Source organism: Mus caroli, unplaced genomic scaffold, assembly GCF_978045245.1.
Source record: "Mus caroli unplaced genomic scaffold, Mus_caroli_1 scaffold_11, whole genome shotgun sequence".
Lineage (NCBI taxonomy): Eukaryota > Metazoa > Chordata > Mammalia > Rodentia > Muridae > Mus > Mus caroli.
In genome coordinates, this window is record NW_028227266.1 from 47258305 (window position 1) to 47284360 (window position 26056).

General features: G+C 46.2%; 1 protein-coding gene across 1 annotated transcript in view; it reads left to right on the top strand.

Annotated features, from left to right (window-relative positions):
- Positions 1-1334: 1334 nt before the first annotated feature.
- Positions 1335-26056, top strand: part of Drd2 (dopamine receptor D2) — a 66788-nt gene continuing 42066 nt past the window's right edge. The window contains exon 1 of the mRNA XM_021172004.3: positions 1335-1544. The gene's annotated coding sequence lies outside the window, so the exon portion shown is untranslated. The remainder of the gene's footprint in view (positions 1545-26056) is intronic.

Sequence of the window (26056 nt, forward strand, 5' to 3'; positions counted from 1 at the left end):
ACGGATAGACCATATCCAAAGACTAATGAAGAGGGACAGAGGAGGCTACATCATGTTCAGGAAGTTTCCACTCCTTTAAATGTCTCCACAGATGGCCATATCTAAGGAAAACGTGCCATGTATCAGGCCTGTTCCACTGCTCAGTCCTCGTGGCGCTTGGAAGGGCATACCTCTTCGGGCCCCAGTTTCCACCTTTACATCAAACAGTGATTAATTGAATATTAAGGTCTCTGCTTCCAGTCCTAATTTTCCAGAATTATGTGGATCAATGGAAGGAGTTTCTTCTTTGTGGCTAAGTGGCATGGCCACTTGCTGTATGCAGAGCGTCCTCTGTGCTGCTGTCCGAGGAATTCTGTGGTGCCTTCTCTTTGGGGACTTGCATTGGCCCTTCAATGCCCAGCTCCTGTGAGGTCTCCCTGTTGGTACTCCACAGCACCTGTTTTAGCTACAAGTGTTTGGAAGTCTCTACTCTGGAATGGCCCCACGCGAACAGGACCCTGTTTTTATTCCTCTGTTACCCCTGAATCTCATATAGAAGCTGGCAGAGGCAGGACAGAAGGACAGAAAAACACCAGCTGGATCCGAGAGAAAGAGGATGGAAAGGGGAGTAGGTTCCCTGGCTAGGGCTGAAGAAGATCACATTTCTCTTCCTCTCCCTTCTCCTGCTCCTCAGTGCAGAGGGCAGAGTGAGCTGGAAATCCCAGGGCATTCTTTATCATTTCCATCTTAGATCTGCTCTGCCCAGGTCTTCCTTTGGGAAAGTTCAACAGCGAAACTAACCGCTGTGATTTTCAGACGTCTGTACACGGACCCTGGATGTCTTTCCGGAAACTATTTCTTCTTTAAAGACTTGATGTACCACTGGTAGTGCTTCAGCTAGCCCTTGGCCCTGACTCCTCAAAGGAGGGGATCGACCGGCTAATGTTGTGAATGCTAGACCAGAATAGGTTTGATGGACAGGGTGTTACTTAATGAGTGTAGGGGGGACACCGGCGAGCAGTCCAGAGCACAGGTTATCCTCTACTCAAAGCCAGAAACGGATGCTGTGTCTCAGCTCTCCTGGGTTCCTTCCCCAGGCCCCGCAGTGCAGAGAGAGCTCTGGGGCCCTGGGTGGGTGGGGCCTGTCCCAGGGGCGGGGTTCCCGGGCGCCTCGTGGCCAGGGTGACCCCGCCCCCTCCTCCTGCGCGCGCGGCGCTCTGACTCCACGGAGCTGTCCAGCCTCAGTGCCGGAGCTGGTCGCCTCTCGCGCGCGGCGCCGCCTGCCCGCCTCCCCGCCTGGTCCCCGCGCTGCGCTCCCGCCCTCCCGCCCCGCCTCGCCCTGCCCCGCCGCGGCCCGTCCACTGCTCCCCGCGGGCCCGAGCCGGCCGAGCGGCTGCCCGCTGGGGATCTGAACGGCGCGGCGGGGCCGGGAGCCGAGGGACCCGCAGAGGGGACCGGCGGCCCCGGACGGCTGCCGGAGGGGCGGCCGTGCGTGGATGAGGCGGGAGCTGGAAGCCTCGAGCAGCCGGCGCCTTCTCTGGCCCCGGGCGCCCTATGGCTTGAAGGTAAGAACTGGCTGGCTGGAGCCAAAAGGAGTCTGTGGCCTCTGCACCGGTCGAAGCGTCTAGAGATGACCGGCCGGGAACAGAAGTTTGTCCAGCCACTCTAGCGCCGCCTGTCCGGGAGTACCCTTTCCACTGAGTCTCCGTCGGGGAGATTGCGTTCCAGGCGTCGGAAACCTGAAGGATGGCCATCCCCAGTCCTTCTTACTTAGCGTCCTTCGCGCTTTCCTCTCTGGGCGGGAGTCCTGATCCTGGGTAACAGTCAGGTGTAGCTGTGGCTTCAGAGGGTAGGGCATTGTCCTCCTAGTATTCAAGACTAGGACCCCAGGCGCGCACTAGAGTTTCCCACCACCCAAAAGGAAGAAGGGTTGTTTTTGACCTTTCTGTTATTGGTGCAACCAGAGACTTTTGAAAGGGCTAAAGCCAAGGTTGATGGTGAAACTGCTTCCGGGAGCGGTCTTCCATCCTTAGGCTTTCTGCTGTCCTTGGTGCTGAATCCCGTTCTCTGTCCGCTGCTCTGTCACCCAGTCCGAAAGAAAGCCGGGTATTTTAGACCCATTTTCCCCAGGGAGTGTAGGTGACAGTGGGGGCGGGAGACAGTGATAGAAGGTGACTGTCCATCTCTGGGATGGATCAAGAGCCCCACTAAGTCCATATGCGAAGAAGCTTCTCTAAGCGTCAGAGCACTTCCCTTTTTCCTTTTTTTGTGGCGGGCAGCCTGTGAGGTCCCTCTTGAGGAGCAGAGGTAAGAGAGCCGGTTGCCACCTACACAACAGGCTTTGCCATGGACACAAGGAACAGCATTGCAGCTCCCTGGGGACAGGCCCTTGTTCTCAGCCACAGGGAAACTGCTTCAGCGAGTCATCTTTTTCCTCACTGGGTACCTCACTGGGTTCTTTTCTGGGGTTCCTGAGGTTGGATGAGGTGCAATCCAGTGTGTGCAGTCCCTCTCTATGTCCTTTTGCACTCTCAACAATTTATGGATTCTGACTAGGCTGAACACCTTTGAGGTTTGGGAACTAGATGTTCAGCGTTACCCCAAACCCCGCTTCAGATGCAAATACTGTGTTTATGCCTGACCCACCCGGCCGGCCGCATTAGGGCTACTTGAGAAAGCATTCTTTTCATCTTTCCTGTGTGCTGTTGTTTGATGAGGGTGGGCAGAAAGCAGCCTACATGAGTGCAACTGATTTCAAGAGAATCAGGAGGCTGATTTTACTGGCTCCCTGCCCCCTGGCTTGGACTTTGTGGTTTCATGTTTGCAAATGCACTAAAAATCTGTTTTCTTGGGGCTTTGATAACATCTCTGAAGTCAAATGTGGAAGAGGGAAGAGATTTGAGAGGGTTAGACCCAGAAATAAGAGGAACTTCCCAGCTGTGGTCTTCTTGCTGGTTTGTGCAGCTGGGGACCAGTTCCAGGGTCTTGTATCCACTAAGGAAGTGCTCTACTAAAAATCGAGTGTTTCTCAGTTTTGGTCTCCTAAAGAATGTCCTAAGCCGGGTGTGGTGGCGCACGCCTTTAATCCCAGCACTCGGGAGGCAGAGGCAGGCGGATTTCTGAGTTCGAGGCCAGCCTGGTCTACAAAGTGAGCTCCAGGACAGCCAGGGCTATACAGAGAAACCCTGTCTCGAAAAACCAAAAAAAAAAAAAAAAAGAATGTCCTGAGTTCCATCAACCTTCCTTGCTTGGCACATGAAGATTCTGATCTGCTGGAGAGGTCCTAGGCAGTATTTCCCTAAGGGATTGCAAAGAAACCTCTGCATCTGAATCATCCAAGAAGCTGGTTAAAAATTCGTATTTCTGCCTCTTTTCCAAATAAAATGCTGAATTCGAATCTAAAGTTGAGGCCCATAACGCTATGTTTCACTGGGTGATTCATTCATACACATGCTTTAGGGAAAATAACCTCTCATGAAAACTAGGATTTCTAAGAGAATCAGTGCACATGTTTAATGGATACAAATTAAAGTCTCTCATTTAATTATCAAATGGTCTCCTAAAGTTATTCAAGTTATTGAATAAATGGTCTCCTAAAGTTATTCTTCAACTATGGGGATGGGAATGGAAGAACCATTCACCTGATTCAGTCCCTTTCTTGGGTCCAAAAGTACAACCCAATTTCCCCTCTTCCACAATTCTCCTGACTTTGATTTTTCTCATACAAATTTTGTTTTGGTCTTCCTAAGACTCACCAATATGGATGCAGATAGCCTTGTGTAAATGCTATCATTCTCTGGAGGCCAGCCTAGTGTGTGCCTCTTTCCCACCCTCTCTTGTGAGTGATGGTCCTTTCTGCTACCAACAACTGCTCTTGAAATGCCAAGACAAGATTAGTTCAGCCTAGTAGCACACCCTGCTTCCCAAGGCTGGTAGCCACTCATTCCTTCTTGGCAGTGACTTCTTAAATCTACTGTTTTGAATCTTTGTTCCATAAACTGGAAGGTTTGTGGGGATGAATCAGCCATCCGTCATCTACCTTCCAAGTCAGATTATTTCTGTTTATAACATGCAAACCTAACCTCGAGAATAATTTAGAAGAACCTCAACATGAGAGAAATTCAGCTTCTCTTCTGATACAGAGACAGAGGAGACAGAGGGGAGCTCAGAGTCACATAAAAACCCATTGCCTTAAATATTCCTGAGATCAATCTGCCGAGGCCAAATGGGTCTCATGTCACTGTTCTCTGAGAAACAAGGGTAAGGGGAAAGATGTGTGGACTCTCATGGAGATAGCTGTCTCCGTCTCCCCTGCTAATGAAAACTGCACTATGAAATTAAGAAGTATGGCTGTGAACGTAATACAGTGATTCTGTGTGTGTATTGCAAACATTCATACATACATGAGCACATGGGGTGAGTATGATGTATAATGAGACATCCTTGAGCTGACTCTATCTCTTCCAGAGATTCATAATTTTTCAGCTGATGCTCTCTACAAAACATGAGCATGAGGTGCTTTGGCACCTTCACAGGTTGTGTCGAATCCAAGCTGAGATTTTGCAAAACTTTCTTGGTAGAACCTCTCAGAGTCATGTTTTGTATCAACTGCTCCACTGTTACCTAAGATTATAAGTCTTGGAGAAAACTTAGAATATGGCCCAGTCATCCATATTCCTCTCAGATACTCTTAACAGGACTTTAGAGCCTAAGATTCTTTGGGTTCCTTGGAGGTCATCCTGGATGACCTTGTTTCCAAACAGGGCAACTGTCCCCAAATACTGAATTTCCTTTTATTATTCCCCAAAAGAGTAGTGTCAAGTTACCAAGTCCTGGACTCTCGAATTTGACTTAGTGACCAAAGCAGCTCCATCTTACCAGGTACTCTGGTCACATAGGAAATGTGTGAAACCCACAGATGCTAGAAAGTGTTTTGCTTACATGCATTTCTCACCAGAAACTCTCCTGTGCGCCTGTTTTTAGTCACTTAGCTGAACTCCAGCATCACGTTCCCTTCTTTTTATCCACAAAAAGGCATCTTATGGCCCTGGAAGGATGCCATGGCTTGTCTTTGGGCCTGTGCACTCCCACCTCCAGATTTCCATGATAATTTACTGAGAGACTGGCGATGTGAAGGCTGTTTATTTGCCAAGTCTGGGTGGTAGACTGATGTTATCACTGTACTTTTCAGTACCTCTAAGGGTGCCGGAGTCTAGTGGTAATACTCTCTGTCTCTCATTTTTCCCCATCATCTATGTAATTGAAGATTTTTCCTTATTTAAAAAATATAATAAAGTCATATTATCATATTATCTACATGCATAGGCTTGATAAATAGCTTGATTATAGTGTTAGCCTGTGATGATAAAGGAGAGAAAAAAACCAAGATCCAGACTCTCGGTTTGCAGATAAGTCCAGAGAAAGGTGAGATACTTGTCCTTTGGACAACACACATTGCCTCATTTTTGTCCCTTGGGGTAAACTCAATGGGTTAAAATCGACATCCTTGGCAGACAAGCAGCCCCTGGGAGAGAGTGCTCCATTCTTTCCCTAGGAGACACAGAGATATTCTTCAGAGGAGCCAGGGCTCCTGTTGGCTCAAGTGTACAGGGAGGAGTCAGAGATGAGTCACTGGGGCCTGGGGACTCCCTTGGATAGAAGAGGCTATATTGTTGCAATGCTTCAAACCCAGAGACCTGGAGCTTGATTGGAATGTTTCAGAGACTATAGGACAGTGTGTGTGTGTGTGTGTGTGTGTGTGTGTGTGTGTGTGTAAAGGTAAGAACAGAGGAGGATTGCTTACATGGGCTGGCAGAATAGGCTGATGTTAAGAGTACACTGAATGCATGCATTAGTTTCATGCAACATGGGTGGTTTTGTCCTAATCTTAGGTCACCTGCAAAGACTTCCTCTTTTCCCAGGGGGCCAAGAGGGAAGTTTGCTGTCTGCTCAGGTAAGAAGAGCAGGGAGGACCCCTGACTTCCCCAGAGCTCTTGAATGATGTCAGCTTGGTCCCAGAGAGAGAGAGAGAGAGAGAGAGAGAGAGAGAGAGAGAGAGAGAGAGAGAGAGAGAGAGAGAGACTTTAGCCTCCAGTGGTTCAAAGCACTGCCTATCAGCACAGAACTGCAGCCGTGGCTCCAGGGACCCTCCGCTGTAGATGTCTGGGAGAAAAAATGAGTCCTGGGGCCCCATCTATTCATCACTGAGCTCCTTTAGAACGTGCCTGCCCCCCTGTTCCCGCCTCCGCCTTGTTGTTATTGTTTGGGTCTAAGTGGCCCAGCAGGGGAAAGGCATTAGAAATGAAATTATTTCTGTTGCATACTGTATAATTGCCTCAGTTCCTTCCTGTTACCCCAGGCAGCAACATCACGAGTAGTTCCCTGGGAACCCTTGGTCTGAGAAAGAGCTTGGCTCACAAGTTCCCTTAGCATGGCTGCTTATGACAACTGGGCCTGCTCCCCAGCCCCCTTCCTCCTCATTGCTAGCCTCATCATTATAGCAGCCGACATTTAGCACTCACTTGCTGTGGGTAGGACACTGTGGTCATTGCTTGACATGACTTGTCCACTTCAACTCACCGTCCTGTAACAACTCTGGAAGTGGGTGTTCCTCTTATCCCCGAGAGAGATGAATAGCCTTAGAGAAGTAAGTGGCTCAGGCAAGGTCACACAGTTAAGGTGCAGGGTGGAGATTCAAAGCCAGACTGTGTGATGGCTAAATGCTAGGCCTGGCTGACTTATGTAAGAGGCATAAATAATGAGAAAGGGAGAAGCCTGGGGATGGGAGAGTCTTCTTTTATTTCTTTCCTGTGTGGCAGGAGGGAAAGAAAGAGAAATGGGTGTTCGTTCATGTGCTCTTGCACACATGTGCCGAGGTTGGGGGAGGATGTGGGTGTCCTGTCTTATCGCTTTCTGCCAAATTCCCTCAAAACAGTGCCTCTCACTGAAACTAGGGTTTGCCCTTTTCCGTTAGACTGGCTGGTTCCTTTACCCTCACTGCTAGGATTATAAGTATGCATGGATATGGCTGGGTTTTATATGAGCACTGAAGATATGAACTCAGGTTTTTGTGCTTGCAGAGCAAGTGCCCTTAACTACTGGGCCATCTCTTCAATCTGGACAAGTCTTCTTTAATAAGGAAAGTGCTTGTAAATTCTGCAGATGATACCAGGAAAGTAGAAGGTGTATGAACTTACTCTGTGGCATTTTTAAATTTGAGGACTACTTGAGAAGTTTTGCTTCACCCTGGATCTGAGCTCCTTTGGCTGCAGTGAGCAATGAAATCCTAGGTTAGGGAGGCAGGGGTAGAATGGAGGTCAGAGCAGTCACTCACGTCGTCTTTCAGCATGGAAGGAGGACCAAGAGACAAGGTGGGGACAGTGCTGGGGCTTGGTGGTGAGCCTTCTTTCCCACATCTGAATGACTCAATCTATTTAAGGAATGAAAAGCAAACTCCTGTTGACATTAAGGTCTGTTTGTTATTTTCTTATAATAAACACCTGGATTGAAAGGTCACTTGTATTCAAGACTCAGCTGCTTGACTACATAGACAGCAGAGGGTGGACAGACCTGAGAAGCAATCAGTAGAGGAATTTCCTGAGAGCTGCCTTTAAGAACTAACCAACTGGTATATATATATATATATATTTTTTTTTTTCCTGGTGGGAAGAGACAGGAGAGGCCTGAGTATCATTGATTGGAACATTTAACCTACACGTGAGTTTCTTCAGGTACAAAAGAAGGGAGGCAAGATGACTCCTAATATATTTGAACTCCCTCAGGATTCAACAGTACAAGAGGCTCCATTAAATGGATAGAAATATGATATTTACCTTGAAAGAAGCTAGAAGGTTTCTGGCCATATATTTTATGGATAATGTGGACCAACAGTCTGCTCCCTATTTAACCCCTTAAAACAACCTAGGATAACAGGTAAGCCTGTGACCTCATAGGCTTGGAGTCTGGTTCTAACACTGACACTTTCTTGCCATGTGATCAGAGAGGCAAACTGATTAATCTCTACCACCTTGGGGTTTTGTATGAGTGGTGATAATGTCAGTGCTAATACCAGTGATTATGACTGAAGATAACAGACTCGAGGCACTGGAAAGACCCCTGTTTAGTAATCGCTGGGTGATTGAGATAGGGTAGGGGCCATTCCTGCTGCTGGGTGATCACGATAGGGGCCACGACTGCTAACTACCTTCCTCCTGATTCAGAAGCTGATTTTACATCTCTGAAATGACGTTTCTAAACTGCCACAGAATTCAAGCTTATGCTTCTTTCTTATATTCTACATTTATCCTTACCAAAATTATTTGGCGGGCACCTGTCAGAAACTCTTACTCATTCCAAGGGAGAGGGATTTGAATAGCTTTACCACCCCTTTGAATTAGGCACAGCTGAGCTCTCATCACCCCACACAAACCAGGAGGAGGCATCCGTCTTCCTGGTGATGGCTTTCCATGGCCTCATTTACCCCCATAACATTCCAAGTCCTTCACCTGCTACCTTGTGGTTGATCCTTCCTAATTGGTAGAGACCTGTGGTGTGATGTGCACCCCGAGAAAGGCCATTTTAAGATAAGAGTTAAGGGCTCAGGAGATGCTCAGTGGGTGAGTGTTTGCTGTTCAAGCAGGAGGATCGGAGTTTGAATTCTGGCTCTCATGTAAAAAGCTAGGCATGGTCAATTGCTTTTTAAATGCCATCATTATAGGAGAGGGCAGAGACAGGAGGATGGCTCAGGTTGACTGGACACCAACCTATGTTCAGTAAGAAACTCCATCTCTAAGGAATAAGGCAGAGCACGATAAAGCAAGACCCCTGACCTCTGCACCCACACGCATGGGCATGCACACCAGCACAAACACACACACACACACACACACACACACACACACACACACACACATCAGAGTAAAACAAAATGAAACAATGCCCCTTCCTCTAAAACAAAACAAAACAACCCATAGACTTTCCATCCTCCGGGGATGTTAGTAGCAGAAGCAAATGCCATTCATGTATTGAGCAGCCCTGCCTGAGAAAGGAGTGGAATTTAATAGCTTCTGGTGCTGATGCTTTCCAACCCAGAAAGTGACTTATCTTTGTGGGCCTTTCTATGAGTCTTTGCTTAGGAAAGACTCTTGTATGTGATATAACTACAGGCACACAACATGTGCTTACTTCTTAGTGATGGGAAGAGATTTTTGGAAGGTTAGTTGCAGATCCTGTTCCCAGGTTAGCATCCTTGGCTGTTCCTGTTTTAGATTCTGAGCATCTTCAGCTCTTTCATTCATTTACAGCAGGTCTAGGACGAGAAGTACTGACAATCAGAAACTAGCATCCAAGGCAAGGATGCAGGGATCTCTGCGGTGGATCCATGCTCTGATACACAGCATTTTCTCTAGTAATACATACAGCCAAAGGCCTTCTATGACTTGATAAAAGATAATACATCTGTGGTCAGTGTTCTCTAAGGAGCTGGGGAAACCGGTAATGCCTATAAACCAACACTGCCCTCCAATTATCCCTGCAGCGTCCTTAGTGACAATCCAGCATAGCCAACCTCCAAGGTGGCCTTTAGACACCCCCCCCCAACCTCCCAGCATCCATGTCCTTGTATGATCTGTTCCTACACTGAACAGGGAACACAGGTGTGCTGATAGGACAAGGTCTAAAGGACAGAATGTGCTTTCTAAAGATAAATCTAGAAAGCTTCAACCCGGTTCTCTCTTGGACTGCTTTTCTGGAGAGAGATAGGAAATGCCATGAAGCCATGTCTGGAGCCCTCTGGAAAGGTCTACATGGCAAAGAACAGCAGTTTCAGCCATTGGGTAAACTGTCTTAGAAGGCTCTCCAGATAAGCCTTCAAGTGATAAGGGCCTTCAATTGACGATAGCCCACATCGTTGTCACTGGAACCTTTGGAAGACTTGAAGCCAGAACCTCTTACCTAAGCAGTTTACATTCATGACCCACAGACTCTATGAGGCAACATAGTTATTGTTCTAAGTTGCTAAGTTCTGGGACAATTGCTTATGCAACAATAGATAACAGAAACTCAGAAATTATTCTCTACGATTATGCCAACTTGTCTTCTGAAATTGCGAGGAGTCTGTTCACTGTCTGTTGTATAATAGTGGCTGATACGGCCTCTTTTAGGCCTCCTCAGTGGCCTCTCTGCTTGTGTTGTTCTGAATATTGGAAGCTTGTGTTTTGCACACCATGGCCCGGAGTCCCTCCACCATCATATTTCCCGACCTGCTTCTGGTTCCTATGGTCTGTCTTTCTGCATCTCTATTCTCTGGGTATCCTCTGCTATGGTAGCTATGCAACGTAAATTCTGTTTCTTATTCTGTCATCAAACTATTATTCTTGAACATCTACTGCATGCCAGGTATTCATTTTGGCTTCAACTCCATCTGTGAACACAGTAAAGATCTCAGCCTTCCTGGGATTTATACTATATTGGAAGGGGATAATGATATAAAGAGAAAATTACTGGATTTCAGGAGGTACCACGTACCCAGGAACAGAGGGAACAGATTAGGACTACAGTGATCGGGAAAGCAGAGGTGTGGAACCAGAGATAACTTTTTTGGTATTAAATAACATGTCCAGGATGGACCCTGTGGAGAGAAAGACACTTGAGGGAAAGAGTTAAAGGATGTGGAAGTGAGCTGTTCAGACGTCGAGGGAAAGACAGTGGAATCATCCGCGTTGTGCTCACTTTCAAGCATTTAAAATAATTGTCTTATTCCCTGTGAAACAATAGCGGTGATACTCAGCATTTTGGAATCCTCTTTTAATTTTCAGAACCCATCAAGCAATAATAATCTCTCTCATCTGTGAAGCACTTTCATATTTGCTGTCCTGGCGGCTGCTTGCAGTAACCCACTGTGGTCCTGGTTACGTCCTGTGTTGCAGACCAGCTCAGAGAGGTGGAGTGACATTTGCTCAGAGTCACAGAACTGGGACACTAGTCAGTGCCCTATGATGTCTCATTCGCTTGTGTTTTCAGAGTTGGGGCTGAACTTAGACCCCCAGGATGCTCAGCAAGAGCTTAACCCATAGCTACACCCCTAACCCTTCTCATAGGCCTGTCTTGTATTGGCATCTTGCCTTTCCAAAGTTGTGCATGTGTGTGTGTGTGTGTGTCTGAGTGTGTGTGTAGTGTATGCATGAGGGTGCATATGTGTGTGTTAGTGCTCACACTGCTGTGTGTGCATGTGGAGGTCAGAGGTCAACATCTGTCTTCCTCTTTCTCTTCAACTTATTTTTTTTAAGATGAAGTATCACAATGAACATAGAACTCACAGTTCCCGGTATATTGGCTGGTCAGCAAGCCCCTGGTGGGTGGTGGGTGGGTGGAGTTGGTAGGTGGGATGTGGGGTGGGATTCCACTTGTCTTACCCACCCACTCCAACACTGAAGTTACAGATATGAACTGTCATGTCTGGCTATTCTATGGGTGCTCAAAAATCTGAACTCAGGTCTTATGCTTGCATAGGAAGCACTTTACCCACTGAGCTGTCTCTCAGATCCTTAGACTGCCATCATAATGCTAATATTTTGATTGTGAATTTCTTAATTTTCCCCACTAGACTATGAGGGTTTGGAAGTGGAGAATCTGTCTCTTACTTCCATGGAAACATATAGCTGAAAGTGACACTAAGCACTTGGTAGTCACTTAAATTGTGGGATGGGTGAGGGATGGGTCAGTGAGCAACGTGTCACACTTCCTGACAGCCTCACCCTCTCTCTACCCACTTGAAGCTCAACAAAAGTCTGGCCGTGTGTGTAGTGTTCTCCATGTTAGTGCGTTAGCAGGATGCTTCACGCTTCCCCTTCATTATTCACCAGTACTAGCTAGCTGCTGTGCCTATGTTGTTTGGCTGGAAATTTTTCATAGTTGCCATAGCCTGTGGGAAGGAGAGATCCCAGGTTGTTAATGCCTGCGTCAGCCAGACAATCATGCCAAGATGAAGGTACTGAGGAGCAAGGAGACATGGACAGATAGATGTATTAGTGAAGGACACTCAGGGTGGAGCTGTACTTGGGATTTTTGGAGACACGGACAGATAGATGTATTAGTGAAGGACACTCAGGGTGGAGCTGTACTTGGGATTTTTGCAGTGCTCTCTGGGGACCCTATGTTTGAAACTGGAACTTTTGCTGTCGAGGAAGGTCAGTTCTCAGTTTGCAAGGGTACATTTAACCTGAGACTCTTCGAAAGTCATAAGATCTTGTACCTATGTTTTTTAAGTGGTGTATTGGGCTGGGGAGATGGCTCAGACAGCAAGCTGCTTGCCATTCAAGTGTAAGAATCTCAGTTAGGCTTTCCAGCATTCGTGTAAAAAGCCAGGTATAGTGAGGTACATGTATGCACAATCCCAGAGCTGTTCCACACGGCAAACAGACACACAGAGACAGAAAGCCCCAGAGCTAGCTGTCCAGCCAGTCCTGTTGAGTCAGCATGCCTCAGACTCAGCTAGAGATCAACTCAAAACTGGAGGATTAATAGAAAAAGACATCTGATGTCAACCACTGACTTCTACACACACACACACACACACACACACACACACACACACACACTCACACACACACATGTAAAGCAGGACAGGCCATCTATCTATTTATCAGTACTTAAAGCAAGTCGGAATATGAATTTGGAAGCCAGAGTGATAGAGAGGTTTTTTGTTATTTATTTTATTTTATTTTATTTTATTTTATTTTATTTTATTGGTCACTAATGACTGGTGTGATGTTGCTCAAGTTACTAGTACCTTTTTGAAATGCAGAATTTCCCATTTTCCTCATAAAATGGTTTTCTCATAAAATGATGATGACACTTCCTTGATGGGGTTCTATGCGCTGTCAATGGATCATGCATTTCAAGTGCTTGGCTTGGCACACGGCATATAGCAATCTCTGAAATGGCATTTACTGAGGCCCACAGAGATGACTTCATGCTTGCTGCTGTTACAGAGAAAACCAGGTTTGACTCACAGCACTCACATCGGGCAGTTCATTACCACCTGCATCTCCCCTTCCAGGGATCAGACATCATCTCTGGCCTCTCTGCAAAGCTGTGGCACTCACAGGGTGCACATGAACTCATCCAGGCACACACATGCACATGCACACACATACATATATACAATAATGTTTTCAAAGCATTTACTTGTATTATTCTTATACTTACTAGGATAAATGGGAATGTCCACAGGACCCTTCCTAATGTATACGCTGCATTTTATCTTCTCTTCTGGAGAAAAGAAAGTCATCATTGCAGACAAGGCCCGGAGACAAGTAGGATTTGACTCCTTTCTAGAAGAACACAGTGTTACCCAGTGTATTAGTCAGGGTTCTCTAGAGTCACAGAACTTATGGATAGTCTCTATATAGTAAAGGAATTTATTGATGACTTACAGTCTGCAGTCCAGTTCCCAACAATGGTTCAGTAGTAGCTGTGAATGGAAGTCCAAGGATCTAGAAGTTACTCAGTTCCACACGGCAAGCAGGCGAAGGAGCGAGAGCAAGACTCCCTTCTTCCAATGTCCTTATATGGTCTCCAGCAGAAGTTGTAGCCCAGATTAAAGGTGTGTTCCACCACACCTTTAATCCCAGATGACTTTGAACTCGGAGATCTCCCTGTCTTAATCTTCTGGAATCCATAGCCACTATGCCTCAAGCTCTCCATACCAAGATCCAGATCAGAAACTTCTATCTCCCAGCCTCCAGATTAGGGTCACTGGTGAGCCTTCCAACTCTGGATTGTAGTTCATTCCAAATATAGTCAAGTTGACAACCAGGAATAGCCACTACACCCAGCAAGGGAGCCCAACATGGGAACAGCACTCTCTTCTGCCACAGGCCTTTTTTCCATTCTCTCTGCAGTTAGCCTCAGGACAGGCCATGGATTATTTTATAAACACAGTGGATAAAGAGTTGAGTTTGAATTGGAGACAGTACAAAGTACGGCCAGAGGCATCACCAGAGACCACACTGTAAAACTCCAGGATTTAGGATGGAGATAGGTTTCTACCCAAAGGAAATGAAAAATAATTTTGAAGGATTGGACTTTGAGCAGGAGAATAACTCAATTGATTTGAATTGCATTTAAAAACGCAGAGGCTCCTGTGTGGGAGAAGTAATTAGAGGGGATGTACTGGCAGAAGCACAGTAAAGGATTTGCAATCATAGGACAGCGATGTAGGTGACCTGGATGAAGTGGACAGTGGAACTAGGAAGATGCTAGAGCCTGGTGACTGGTGGGCTGCAGAGGATGAAGGCAAGAGAGAAGCCAAGGATAGTTATGGGATAGCAAGGCAAAATGTGTTAAGGATGTTGATAAAAGTGTTTCAGTTCTGGGCTGGAAATCTGAATCAGTGAAAGTGGCTTTGGATACAGGAGCAAGCAGAATCAACAGGTCTCGTGGTTGATAGTTGACGGTACCGGTGGGGACAGGGAACTGGAACAAGCTAGACTTTTTGAGTGAAGGCCCTGGGATGCAGAAGCAGTTGTGGGCACAGTGTAGGGACACAGAACAGATGATCCAGGGCCCAAGGGTGCAGTCATGGGAAACACTGTCCGAATTGGAAGGTCTGAAGGTCACAGAGCTAATGCATCAAGCCATTTCAAGATAATTACACCCAGATCAATGGAAGGACTTGGAGTTAGGTGAAAACCAGTAGGCTGTGTGTCAACAGCTTCTGGGAAGCAGGGGATCAGACCAGGTATCCATGGACAGCTGTGACACAGAGGGGGTGGACATGCCATGTTGGGTGGCATGGACCTTTGAGGACCAGGGTCTTTACAAAACTGTGAGGCGGCACAGGGATTGGAATGGGTACAGAGGAAGTGATGCCCTTGGATAAAGCTGAAAGAGGTTGGCTTGCTCTGAGACATGGTCCATACCTCTGCCCTGGGTCATTTCATAACATCTTTTCCTTCATCCTCACTAGCTTGTGGATTCACTAGACCTCATTCCTCTCCCATTTGCAGAGTACAAGAGAAAGAGGAGAGAGGTGATGAGTTGGTAGAAAGACAGGGATGAGAGGTGGGAGAAATAGAGGCTAGAAGAGTGGGAAAGAGACTGGATCAGTTGTGTCCATTGCATCTCTGCACCCAGTATATCAAAACTAGTAAATCAACATGATATATCTCCATTGACCTTGCTTGCTCCATTGACCTTGAAGGCCTATCCCTGCTTCATTGACTTTGAAGGCCGATCCCTGCTCAGTCTTTTTAACTAAACCCAAGCATCAACTCTTCTAGGAAGCCTTCTCAGTGTTTCCTTTCTACATTGTCTGGCCAGCCTGGCCTGGGGTCTCTTCCTACATGTTCCTCAGCATGCAGTTAGGACTGAGAGCTACTGCACTGTAAATTGTCTACTGGCTGGCCTGTTCACATCACTTGATGGTTAAATTCCTTGAAGGTGGTAATGGGATTCTTATCACTCAAGATGAGGCATTCATCCTAATGCAAGTGACCATACTGGGATAGTGGTCTTTCCCCACAGCACATGTTCAATCCTAAGAGAGCAATGGTCTTAGGAGACCACTTAAGCTCTACAGTTGCTTCCAAAATTCTTCACACACCTAAGGCCTGCTGGGAATTCCTCCAGCAAATGGTTCAGTATGGAAAGATCTCAATATGCCAAGGGTGTAAATAGCCTTGAGGATGTAGGCCACTCTTTGTGTGTAGATGAAAACATCCTTCTCACAGAAGAAAGCAATGGGACTGGAGTCTCATAACTGCTTTGCAGATGACCATATCCTGACCCTGACTCTGGGCATGCCTTCCACCTAGGTCATTTTACCACACCAGCACCACCATGAACCTTGTAGCAAAAGACAACAACTTTTTTGTCTTTCTATTTTCCAGATTTGTCATCTATTTAGCTGCATCATCTATCTTCTGAGAAATCTAGGTATGTGAAACATTAGGCAGAACCAGGCTAGCACTTAGAAATTTGGGCCGGTTTGTGGCATCACGTCAGGACTGCAAAGCCACCAGTGTTTCCGTTATCTCAGAAAAAAAAAAAAAAAAGCACACAATGGACAGGTTGGTGTTCTGTATAGCAAGTGACACAAGAAGCTCATTGGCAGGATTGGAATGTAGCTTGATTGCTGGAGTCTCTGATTAGCATGCATGAGGACCTGAGTTTGATCCCTATCATCAAATGTAGTAGTGCATGTCTGTAATCCCAATTCATAGGAGGTAGAGAGAGGATGATAGGGGGTTCAAAGTCATCTTCAGCTACATATCAATCTCAAGGACAGCCTGGGTTATATGAGATCTTGTCTCAAAACACAAACAAAAAATATTCCACAACTAATTAGATGCTGTGTTGCATCAAGTATGGTGATGGCTCATGTCACTAGGCAGATCTTATGGACTGGGCAATAAGGAGAGGACAGGTTCCATGTTCTACACACACTCAGACATATGTAAGGCATCATTAGATGTTTACATGCATGAACAAATGAAAATTTTCAAAGACAGGGGGCTCTGGAGGTGAGGGATGGGTAGCCTGGTGCTTGACTAGTATACATGAAGTCCTGGGTTCCATTCCCAACACCACTAAAGATTGAAGAACACATGGGGAAGGAAGGTTGTACATGTAACTGGGGAGGTAAAGGACTAAGGTATCAAAAAATATCCAGAGGAGAAGGGGATCTGGGAATACTCCTGCCAAGTTCACAGTCATGTGGTCAAATGTAGGGCTGGATCAACTTGAGGGATCTATGAGTTTCATATAGCTATCATAATAAAGTACCCCAAACTGGGAAGTTTAGATAAGAGACAATTCTCTCCCAATTCTGGTGCGGTAAAAATACACTGTCAAGATATTAGCAGGGCTGCTTATCCTCTGAAGTCTCCTGGGGGAGGTGCTTCCTGTGAGCTTTCCAGCTTCTTGTGGTTGCTAACATTTCTTGGCTTGCAGAACTAACATCACTCCAGTGTCTGACCCCATCTTCATAGTTTTTCTTGTGTCTTTGTTTTGCCTCTTCCTATGGGGATACTAGACATTGATTTAGGTCCCAATCCAAGTCAACATGATTCCATCTTTGCTAAGTGAATCTACCAAGGCTCTGTCTCCAAATGAGGTCCCATTCTGAGGATCTGAGGGTGGCATAGATTTTGGAGTGATACTTTCAACCTAGTACAGATCGCTTCCTGCTTTCCTTGTTCTTGGTTCTCATAGGTATCTTTTGCATCCTCCAGGGTAAGACCACATCTCTCCAAGTCACCTGTTTGGGAACAGCTGCCCATGTGCCTAACTGAAGTCTCACCTCCCAAGTTGGAAGGCAAATAGGGACAAGAGAGAAAGCAATTACTACAACTGGGATCTGAGGCTTAAAGGGATTCACTGACCTGCTGGCATGGTGGCTAGTGTGGAGAAACAAGGTGGGAGAGTTTGGAGCAATATGGGTAGACAATCACTTAAAGGGTTCAGAAAGGAGGGGCCCATGGGACCCTGAGGTCCAGGGCATTTAATGATCCTAAGGGCTGGGTGCAAATGTTGGGATCCTTATAGTTTCAAAGAACTCAGAGATTTGGGGCTGTTCCTTTAGTATTTATTCTACAAAAATTTATTTAATGTTTTACTAGGCTTTATCTAATACACTCATTTGAAAGATGACTATACTGAGGCTCTGGTAGGCCAGGGCAATTGTCTAAGATCCAAAATTCAGCCCTTATAAATCTTAGTGTCCATTATACGAAGCCAAGCTCTTCTTCGGGCTGCAGTTTGCCAAGGGCACCTGTGACTTCTCTAGGTAACAGTATGGCCCTGTGTCTTTGCACTATTCTGGCTGTGTTTACTTCCACAAGTCATTTTATTGCTGCTTGCTCATGTGGCAGGGCTGGGGGTGGGGAGGAACAAGGAAGCTTCTGGATTCTTGTCATTGAGTTCGGCTTCACCAGGAGTGACAACGGGAAGGCATGGGACATAAACAGCCAAGGAGAAGAGAAAGAGATTCATAGAGAGATGATAGGACCAGAGAGAGTCGCATTAACTGTACATCACTGGCCAGTGTGCAAAAACATAGTGGGTAGTACTGGTGCCAGAGAGAATTGTTTTGTCAGCACTTGATTGACACTTGAGTCCAGAGAGAATGGCCTCATAGTGACAAGTGAGAGAAGGTAGAAGAGAGGATGCGTGGATGTAGTGTGGGCCATGTGGATGCAGGGTGGACCACATGGAAATTGGGTGGGCCATGTGGATGTAGGGTGGATCATGTGGATGTATGGTGGACCTTACTTCAACCCAGTGTTCAGGGCTTGAATTCTCAAAGGCTCCAACTAGGACGTGGCTTGCATCCCAAAGTCCGCATTCCCCATGGCATCTAGCTTCTCTGGCTCCCATCTCGTCTATATCCCTGAGCAGCTAGCTACCTGCCCTCTTACATCTCTCCATGCCCGGTCTCCATGGTAATGTCATAGCCACTAAGCTTATGGTTCTGGTGGAGGGGAGAGGAGAAAAGGGCAGAGGCAGGAGGGCAGGTGGCCAGCAATGCCCATGTGCTGTTTCTGCATAGTGCATCTACAATGGACCACGAGGCAGTGAGGAGCGGCAAGGACCCTGAGTATTTGTCCACCCAGAAAAACACAACTAGGGTTACTCTTCGGTAGCAAAGGGAATTTCTGTATACAGGAGGCTCTTAGAGGGCAGGTGTTTGTGTGTCTGCAGATCATCTTCCATAAATGGGAATTGCATTCGGTTCAAGGGGTACAACCCAGGTTCTGTGTGGTGCCAGAAAGCCCCTGGTGTCACTTAGTTTTCTTGTTGCTGGTATCAAATAGCTGCTGTGAAGAAACTAGAGGGAAATAGGGTTTATTTTGGTTTCTTGTTAGAGTGACACACAGTCTATCATGGTGGGGAAAGAGCGGTGGAAATCCACGTGCTGAGCCTCCTCACTGCCGCACATCTCTGCAGAACAGGAAGTAGAAAGATGAGTGCCGATACCCAGCTGCCTTTTGCCTTGTCCTTCTTTAATTCAACCCAGGAATAGCCACTGGCTGCCTTGGTCCCAGGAACAGTGTGACCAAGGTGAATTGGATGGCAGAAATAGCCGCTTGTCTGGATAGTCAGTTTGATAATGTCTCTAATGGCAGTCTCCACGTTTCTGCCCTCCAGACAGAGTCTCTGGAAAATCTAGCAGAATGGAAACAAACAAACCAAAAAAAATGGAGAAATGACAAGCAGAGGTGGGGCCCGTTGCTTATCTTCCAGACCCAAAGCTCTTAGCTGCTCTTCTGCAGGCTCTGCCTGTGTGTGCCCAGCTTGTGCTGTCTCTGGAGTCTCCTGGTTCTAGTTTCAAGTCTCCACCCTAATTGGCAAGCTGTGTGCATTAAACCTTCCTTTCCCTGCTTCCTTATGTCTACTTCTAGACATAAGGGACTTGGTTAGGTCCTTTCCAGTGCCGACAGAATTCCGTGCCTAATGGTTGCTTGTGTGCCATGTTCTTCCACCCAGAGCTGCATTAGAAGGTCCCAAACCTTGCTCATGTGTGGACAGTACTAACTGCCAGCTTGAAGGCCAGATACTTCTTACCCCCAGAGATATTCTATTCCCATTACTCTGGGTGGTTATCTATAACTTAAAACATATGTCAGGCATATATAGAGGCATCCCTCTAATCTTAGCACCCGGCAGAGGCAGCTGAATCTCTCTGTTAGTTCAAGGCCAGCCTGGTTTACACAGTGAATTGCATGCAGCCTTTCTGAGGTTGCATAGTGAGAACTTTTCTGAAAAAAAAGAAGAGAAGAGAAAAGTACGCATCTAGAGTATCAGGGAGATTGAGGCAGGCATTCTGTCTCTCATTGGGTTTCATGAGTTCCAGGTTCTAGTGAGAGACTGGGTCAAAAAACAAGGTGGATCTCAACTGAGGAATGACAATAGATTTTACACACACACACACACACACACACACACACACACACACACACGGATGAGGAGGGGGAAGGAGGGAGAGATAGGATGGGGGAGAGAGGAGGGAGGGAGGGAAAGAGAAGGGAAGGGGAGAGAGGAAGGGATGAATAGGGAGGGGGAGTTGGGAAGGGAGGGGGAAGAATGGAGAAGGGAGGAAGGGGGAGGGAGAGGGAGGAAGGGGAAGGGAGGTAGGGGAGGGAGAGGAACGAAGGGGGGAAAAGGGAAGGGGGAGGGAGAGATTGAGAAAGAATGACACTTCTCCCACCCACACTATTTTTAACTGTTGCAGTAGTCATTATTAAGAATTAGAATTATTATTTTCGTTCTTTAGGGGGGGACATTGGGAGTCTGAGACCGTATGCAACCACAGTCTAGACTATACTGGTGGTGAGAACCAAAGCTGGTGTGGACCCTGGACTTGATCCTCTCACCTGAGTCACATTAAATTCTATCACACGCCACCCCACTATTTTCCATACTCATTGCTATCTATAGTACAAAGTATATATGAGTCACCTCTTTCTTCCCTTTGCCCCATTAGCTTTCCAGCACAGGTTAGGGAAGGCCCCTTAGGACCATTTGGAGATGAAAGAAGGAACAAGTTTAAAACACAGAACATAAAAATATGTAAGTCCAGCTCACAGTAACATGTATAAGGAGAGTGGGCCGTCCTAATGTGAATTCATGGGCTCAAACATACCAAACACAATAACCGCACTTACTTTTTTAACAGCAACAATTTCTCCCCAATATCATGAGCTGTATCATGTCCTTCCAAATGAATGAAGGCTTTAATTTTGGTTGATGCTTTGGGAGGAAGCAGGACATGGTTGATGCTTAGCAGGGCATGACTGAACCCTATGACCTGTCCATCAGAAACTCTCAAGGGTTGTTGAAGCAGTTTGACATTCCCCCTACAGAAGCAGGTGGACACAACTTCTCTCTCATCTGCACTTCCCTGATGACATCTCTCTGTTGGTCCAGACCTGGCATCCCACCTCACCTACATAGGTCAGAGAACATAAAATCCAAGGAGAATGGAGACAAAGAAGAAATGACTGCATTTATAAAATGACGACTCATTGCAACAGGGATGTGTGTGTGTGTTTGTGTGTGGAACCTGCTAAATGCCCAGATTAGACCCACTTACTCAGCTGATCTGTGGCTTCAGGTAGTTGTTTTTCTAATTACAAGTCTTGTCTGTGTCACCAGCTAGCTGGGAGTCTTCGGGGAGCTAAGCTAATCGTTATTATTATTATCATCGTAATGTCTAGCCTCTCTTCGCACTGCCTTGCTGAGCTCAAGTCTTTGGTAACAGTCCCCAGTGATGATGGGGCCTGACCTTCCAGATCTCACTCGCTGTGGGGCAGCCCTTGGAGCCAGAGGTTCAGCTTCCTGGCCTTGTCTCTAATGAGTAGACAGAGGTGACAGAGCCTATGACTGGTTAGAACTGCTGCCTGCAAAGGGACCTGGATCACCATTAAGCTAGTGGCCTGGAGAGCAGCCTCAGACAGCCCATAATTTCCAAATTAGATGCTTCTGAGGTCTGGATTATTTTGTGCTGCAGACAAAGCTCTGAGGCAGCTCTGGCAGAAGCTGGCGAAGGCAGATGTAGAAATCTGACTGGGTAACTGATTTCATTTACAGTCAAACAGGCTCAACCATAGCCCATTTCATTTAGATGCAAATGGAGCTTTAGTTCCCAAAAAGACCCGGGCTGCTTTGGTCCTGCTTCTGGGAGTGACTTTGTGAGTGTGGTGTGTGATGTTTTGTGTGTGTATGTGTGTGTGTGTGTGGTTTCAGAGCTTCATTCTAGTTTCTTAGAGTCTCTAGCCTTAGAAGGAGGTATTTGCCAGGGAAACCAAGCTGGCTTAGAGCTCATTCTACTGCTGCAAGATCTCGCTTGGGGTAAGGATTGCAAATGCTAGGGATTCATCTTTAAGTTCACTACCTTGGCACAGGCAGGGATGTACAACCCAGGAAGAACACGGGACACTGCATCTGTGTGTGTGTGTGTGTGTGTGTGTGTGTGTGTGTGTGTGTGTACTCACGCTCTTTTGTATGTATACATGTATGTATGTGGGCGTGACTGCATCAGTGTGTTCGTGTGTACTCAGGCTGTGTTGCCTGAGCACAGAGCCCCAGTGATCTTCCTATCTCTACCTCTCCAGTGCTGGGATTCCAAGCATGTGCTTTCACGTGGGCTCTGGGGACTGAATTCAAGTCCTTGTGCCTTTAAAGTAAGCACTTTCTTGACTGAGCTCTCTCCTCATCCTGGCTACTTTTTTTCTTCTTTAAAAAAAAGATCTGTTTTGTTTTTTAAAGTATGCATATATGTCTGTATGGGGTTACGTATTCACGAGTGCAGTGTCTGTGGGGAACAGAAGAGGGCATCGGATCTTCTGGAGCTGGAGTTAAGAGTAGTTGTGAGCTGCCTGACATGGGTGGTGGGAACCGAACTTGGATCCTCTGCAAGAGCAGTGTGTGCTCTGAGAGGCTGGATCATGGCCATTCAGAGCCCAGCCTCTATGCACTGCTTCTTACTGTATGTGGAACAAGGTCTTCCCTTAGTTCTTTGTCTTTTTCTGTCGTTAAATGAATGAATAGTCACACAATCAGGCCACACTCTTTAGTTGACATTGTTCTTTAATAGCCCAGACGCTGGGGAAAGAGATACTCCGATGTGGCCACCAAGGCTCTCAGCGACTGAGAATGTCATGAATGAAACTCACAGACAGTCAGGATTTACACAGTCGGGATTCATATGTAGTACTGTCTTTCCAAGTGCCAACTACCTCTTTCACTGGACTGAAAGGCACAAGGAGAAGCATTTTGCAGTCTTTACATAATTTACAGGACCTGAGAAAAGGTTTGCACACAGTAGGCATAGGTGCCTATTGATAAATAAACATACGCATTCATTTTCAAAAAACCTAGCTGCAGAGCTGTTGGGATCATTTGAGATCAAACTTGTATCTCAGTAGCTCCAGTAAGAATGGCTGCCCCTCCTGTAAGAATGGTTGCCCTTCAGATGATGTGCACAGTGTCAGCCACATCCAATCAGTTACAGTTGCGGGGTGTAGGGTGGGGTGTGAATTCCACTAGAGACTAAAGTTGAGTGTGTGTGTCTTTGTGTATGCCTGCATGTGGAGGTTAGAGACCTTCCTCCATTGCTCTCTACATCTATGAAATAAGCTCTCTCACTGAACCTGGAGCTAACCAACCCAGCTGAGTTGACTGGCCACAGCTCTAGGGGTTCTCCAGTCTCTGCATGTCCAGTGCTGGGACTGTAGCCATGTGTGGCTCTGTCCAGTTGTTTACACAGGTTATGGGATGGAACCTGGATCCACCTATTTGTGTGGCAAGCAGTTTACTGAACCATTTCCCCAGCTCAGTGATGGGTCATTTAAAGTGTGTAGTTGAACAGGGCTAAGACTATCTTCACTGGGGTACATTCGTGCCTGTCATACCATTGAACACGAACTCTGCAGCTTGTGTTCTGTGCCAGTTACCCCAGTTACCCTTTCATTTTCTTCTCTGTCAGTCTGACCACTGTGGATACTTCGAATTAGTGCAATTGTAGAGAATGTCTTTTTGGGTCTTAGCATAGCGTCCTCGAGATTCATCAGTGTTGTAGCATGTGGTAGGATTTCCCTTAAAACAGTAAAGCAATGATTACTTTTAAAAATACACTAGTCTTTTAAACAAGTGTATGAAACAGTTTCATCACAGCAACTGTAACATATACGTGGCTGTATGTTCATGTTTATGTTCCGTTGAACTTTATTCTCATCTGTTCACTTCCCCCATCTTATCCCCTCCCCCACCATCTATCTCCCCTCCCATACAATTACTTTTATTGAAAGTGATAATTGCACATATTTAGGATTGCAGGATGAGGCTTTTGACACGTGTTTCATTGTAAAGTGAGCAAAGCAGGCAAATTAATGTCTGTCATTTTCCATCACTTCTTTGTGGTGAGAACAATTCAAAGCTACTCTTTCAGATACGTGAAAATACTCAGTGTTTTCCTGTTAGCGACAACCACCTTGCTGTGTAGTGGACAGCTAGAGTGTACTTCTCCCATTAGCTAGGACTCGGCGCTCTTCGGCCAGCATTCATTTCTTGATCCCTCCTCTCCCTCATGTTTTGGTAGCCACCATTCAGACTCCCTATTTTTAAGATTGTTGACAGAGTGAGGTCACTTACTGTTTATCTCTTTATGGCCATGGCATTATACAAGGAAGTGCCCTCCATATTTGTGTTATTTCAACATTTCAAACTATTACATGTCTATATCAGAAGCAAGATTGCTACATCATGTGACAAATTTTATATTTTTGATATGTATTTGTTTATTTACTTATTCAGTGTGTGTGTGTGTGTGTGTGTGTACATGTGTGTACACTCATATGTACCATGATGTATATTTGGCGGTCACAGGGCATCTTGCAGGAGTCAGTACTCTCCCTCTGCCCTGTGAGTCTAGGATAGAGTCGAACTGTCAGGCTTATCAGTAAGTACTTTTCCCTCCTAGGCCATCTTGTTGGCCCTACTTGACTTTCTTCAAATCACCCTCTTCCTTTTTTTTTTTTTTTCTAAAATGACTGTACAATACCACATTCCCTTCAACATACAAAAGTCTCTCCCTTCTCTGTCCCTTCAACCCGTTACCTTCCAGTGTTTGACAATAGCCATTCTAACAGTGTGAGGTACCATCCTGGGATTTAACTTCTTCATGATTGTTTTTGGTTTAGTTTTGGGCAAAGGGTCTCACTTCATAGACCAAGCTTGTCTGAACCAACTATACAGCTGAGACTCCTTGAACTTGTGGCAATCCTCCTGCCTTAGCTTCTTCTTAAGGGCTGATGGCAAGCATGAGAGACCATGCCTTGATCAAACCTTTTCCATTTCTTTCTAAGTTTTGCATGCCTTTCTTTGGGATGTATTGACTCAGGCCATCTCTGTTTATAAATCTGTGTATACATCTGCCTGTATATGTGTGCAGCTGCCTGTGGGGGCCAGAGGAGGGCATCAGATCCCCTGGGACTGGAATGGCAAGTGTTTGTTAGCTGCCCAGTGTGGGTGCTGGGACCTGAACTCCAGTCCTCTGCAAGAATAGCAAACACTCCTCACCACTGAGCACCACCTTCACCAGTTTTAAATGCTGTCTTGTTTTCCTGTTTCTGAAGAGTGTGGATTTCTCATGTTTGGAGTGTGAACTCCTTGGCTGATAAAGGATTTGCAAATATTCCCCCACAAAGTACAAGCTGCCCATTCATTCTTCCAACCACTTCCTTTACTCTGCAGAAGCTTTCAGCGTGATGTGATTCCGTGTGCCTAGGTTTGCTTTTGCCACCTGTTTTCTGGGGTCTCATGAAGGTGGGGTCTCACTGCCCAGTTCATATCTTGTAGTGGTCTTGTTTGTTTTTTTTTAAGTGGATTTACAGTTTTAGGTCTTAGGGTTAAATTTTAATCTGTTTTGGGTAGAATGCTAAGTAAGGGGTGATGTAAGTGTCCTAAGTGCACAATTGCTCTGCTGGTGCACAGACAATTCTCTTTGACACCACTTGCTAAAGAGCCTGTTCTGTGTAGTGACCCCTTTTGTTCAAAGTCAGCCAATAATAGCTGGGCATGTTACATTTACTCTGATAGCTCTATCTGATCAGGTAGTCTTTCCTTTAAAAAGATGTGTAATAGTCTATCTTATGGATAGCCCACATCTTCTTTGCCGTCTCTCACTGGGTCACTGGCTCCTGACATTGTGTGAGTGCATTGTTCCTTCAATTCTTTTGGATCTCTCACCAGAAACGGAATTGCTAGCGCTTACAATTCTAGTTGTCAACAAGAACCCCTTCCTGTTCATGATAGCAGCCACACCATTTCACAGTTGTCTTAGAAGGTTTGCAAGGTTCTGGTTGCTCCACATCCTTGCCAATACTTGTTCTCCCACTGGCAGTAACTGAGTGAGCGGATGTTTATACACCTGTCCTGATCAGTGAGGCTTAAATATCTTCTCATCCTTTCTGATGGTTCTGAACAGGTAGCCTCCAAGTAGACAATAAAAGAGACAGATACCGTGGGGTTGCCAGGGACCTTGGCCTAGCTTAGGAGAGCCCTGAAGCTTTATGGG